Source organism: Cebus imitator, unplaced genomic scaffold (assembly GCF_001604975.1).
Source record: "Cebus imitator isolate Cc_AM_T3 unplaced genomic scaffold, Cebus_imitator-1.0 Scaffold121, whole genome shotgun sequence".
Classification (NCBI taxonomy): domain Eukaryota; kingdom Metazoa; phylum Chordata; class Mammalia; order Primates; family Cebidae; genus Cebus; species Cebus imitator.
Window position 1 is genome coordinate 226,627 of NW_016107436.1, and position 3,392 is coordinate 230,018.

A 3,392-nucleotide genomic window follows, 5' to 3' on the forward strand; every position below is an offset into this window, starting at 1 on the left:
GAATTGGGGGGGGCAAGCCAGGGAGAGCCAGCCCTCCCCTCCCCCTCCTCCTCCCCTCCCACCCACCAATAGGAAGTCGGCTGCTGGTTTCCATGGTGATGGCGCTGGACTGGTGGGTTGGACCGGCTGACAGGGTCGGGGACAGAAGGAAGAGCAGGTTTCTCACGGGATGTCAGCCCAGGGCTCCCACATGTGGCCTCCCACCCTTGTCTTCACACATTCTCACACCTTCCGGAGCACAGAGGCGAGCCGGGTGCAGATGGTCCTCCTCACACCGGGTGAGGCTGGTAGAGACAGAACGGGGGAGGGTATGACAGAGATCCAGCCACAGAGAAGGGCAGAACTAGAAAAGATGGGACTGGAGATGAAACAAAGAGAAAGACAGAAATGAAGAGAACGAAAACTGGAAGACAGAAACAAAGATAGGTAGAAATAGACTGAGAGAATTGCTTCCGCTTCCTCCTGGCAGATTGTACTGGGGGTGGGGGGCAATCTGGCTCTCCCAGGCCACCAGGGAAGCCCACATGGCCTGTTGGGCTGGCTTTGCCTCAAATTGTGTGGAAGTTCATCTTCTGTCTAGCCTTAGACCTTGTTGCTATGAAAAAATGGTTTGGGGGGACAAGGACGTGAGAAGCCCCCTAGCCAGGAGTCAGCCTATAGGAAGGGACAGGGCTCTAGATGGAGTCCCCAGAGACAGGGGTATTGGGAGAGGCCCCAAGAGGCAGCCCCTCTCCCCTCTGAACCTGGGACTCATTCGACAAGCCAGTTTCAGCCCAGGTCAGGGGCCCTCGTGTGGCACCCCCGCAGAATAGCAGTAGTGATACTGAACCATGGAGCCCGACTGTGGGCTCCACCCAGGCAACAGCCAATGGGACTGGAGGTAGGGGGTGCATGGGGAGGAGTGGACATCTTCACTTCCCCAAAACAGTGTGTAGCTCAACACGCACGCCACTGCATGATGTGTTGCTGATGGTTCAGTCAGAGTATAAATGCACGCCATTATGCACATGCATGTGTATAGGAGGAGCATATATACATTAGATGTAGATCTATTTCTGTATCTGTGGAGGGGCCATTGTGTGTATATATGTGTGTGCTATTATGTGCCTATGAGTCACATAATAAAACATAACAAAAACACATTGGGCGTACATATATGCGTGTTTCTATGTCATTGCATATATGTCTATTTGCCACTGTGTCTATGTATGTGCCATTTGCGTGCATGTGAGGCTATCATTGTGTGACTTTGTAAATTACAACACATCACGATATGTATAGATATGGAAGTTACTATATGGCACAATATAGTAATCGATTACACAATACATGATATGTTCATATAGTCATGTAAATATGCATAATGACATGGTTTTCTTTATATATATCACCATGTTTCTATTTATGTATTCTATATCATCATATAGGAATGTGTCTCTATGTCTGTGTATGTAGCCACTGGGTTTATTATGTGACTGTCACTGTATGTGCGTGCTTCTATATGGAAGACACATCATATGTTTCTATCATTGCATGTGTGTATTATTGAATATGTATGTGCCTTGGGTGTGTCGTGCCAGTCATGTCTCATGTGTCTGTGTATGTGTGTGCCACTGGCACACTGCATGGGGCCACTGTGTAGATGCATTTGCATCTCAGTGTGTGCTTTGTATATGAGTGCCCGTGCCCTTGTCTATGTCTAAGATGCTGTGGCCGGGTGCGGTGGCTCATGCCTGTAATCCCGGCACTTTGAGAGGCCAAGGTGGGTAGATCACCTGAGGTCAGGAGTGCAAGACCAGCCTGACCAACATGGAGAAACCCTGCCTCTACTAAAAATACAAAATTAGCCAGGTGTGGCGGCTCATGCCTGTAATCCCAGCTACTCGGGAGGCTGAGACAGAAGAATCACTTGAACCCAGGAAGTGGAGGTTTCAGTGAGCCAGGATTGCAACACTGCACTCCAGCCTGGGCAATAGAGTGAGACCCTGTCTCAAAAAGGAAAAAAAAGATGCTGCGTACGTGCCACAGTGGATTTTCTCCAATTCTTATATTACCCGGGACCCCATAGACTTTTGTAGATTAAAACTGGATGTAGGCAGCGTTCGGTTTGAGGGTATAGAGAGTGAGTGCGGGCAGGATAGGGCCAGAGCTTGGGTAGAGGGTGAGAGGATGCCTGACATCCCTCCCCCTCTCTGCAGATGACCCCAGGCCCTTCTTTCCTCCGGCTGTGGCCTGGCCAGGCCCAGAGCCGTCTTCTGATCTCACAGGCAGGGCCAAACCATATCTCTCAGAGGAGCGAGAGAGGTTCTGCCTCCAGCCCTTCCATGAGCCCACACTGTCCATGTGCCCACCACCCACATTCAGCTCCCCACCCCAACAACAGAGTCTCAGACAAAAGAGAAGCACAGTCCAGTCTTTATTAGCATTGGGTCCCTGGCACCGCCGCCCATTCCCCTCCATGCACCCTCTCTTCCCACCCCTTCCTCGTCCTCGCGGCTGTGGCTGCGTCAGGGCTCCAGCTGTCCAGCCCTCCCCGCCCCCCAAGACTGCAGGGTGGCAGCAGAGGAGCTGCTGGGGCCTTTCCCCAGTTGTTCAGAGCCAGGAAGGGCGAGAGAGCCATGGAGGCCTTTCAGGCGTCTAGGCAGGGTAGGGAGGGGGCGTGAGGTGCTCACCTGTCACACGTGGTCCCCAAGCGCAGAGGAGGATGGTGGCGGGCGACAGCAGCAGCGTGATCTCCGAAGCCCACAGTACACTCATCCATAAAGTAGGAAACACTACACCCTCCAGTGCTGTTAGTAGTGCTTTCTACTTTATGGGTGACTGCACTGTCTGTCTGTCCGACGGTGTATACTCTTCAGGCCACCCGGGCCTCCTGACTCCTGCTCCAAGAGCCCCCCAGCCCTCCTTGTGGCTTCCTAAGACCCCCCTACCCTGCCAGGGCCCCCCCGAGGGCCCGCCCTGGGCCTTGTGGGCGGTGACTCAGCATGGCGCCAGACTTGCCTCCTCTACCTCCCTCCCCCACTTCCTCTTTGGTTCCCTCTTCCCTTCCCCTTGAAGGCTCCACCCCATCCCCCCAGTTTCAGGGACACTCAGGTAGAGACCAGGGCCTCTGGAGACCTCACCTCCAGCTCTTCAGCCCCCTGGCTGGCCACTCCCAGCCACTTTACCCACCCTCCAGGGTCCAAATGAGGCAGCCACAACTGCCCCGCTAAGGTCTTGGTCTCCAGCCTCCCCACCACCCTGAGGTCCTGACTGCCCAAAGCCTCGGTCCCCACCCTCCACCTTTCCCACCAGCCCAAGGTCCTGACCCCCAGGGCCGAGGTCCCAGCCTCCCCAACAACCCAAAGTCTTGAACACCCCAGGGCCTCAAATCCCAGCCTCCTCACCAGCCC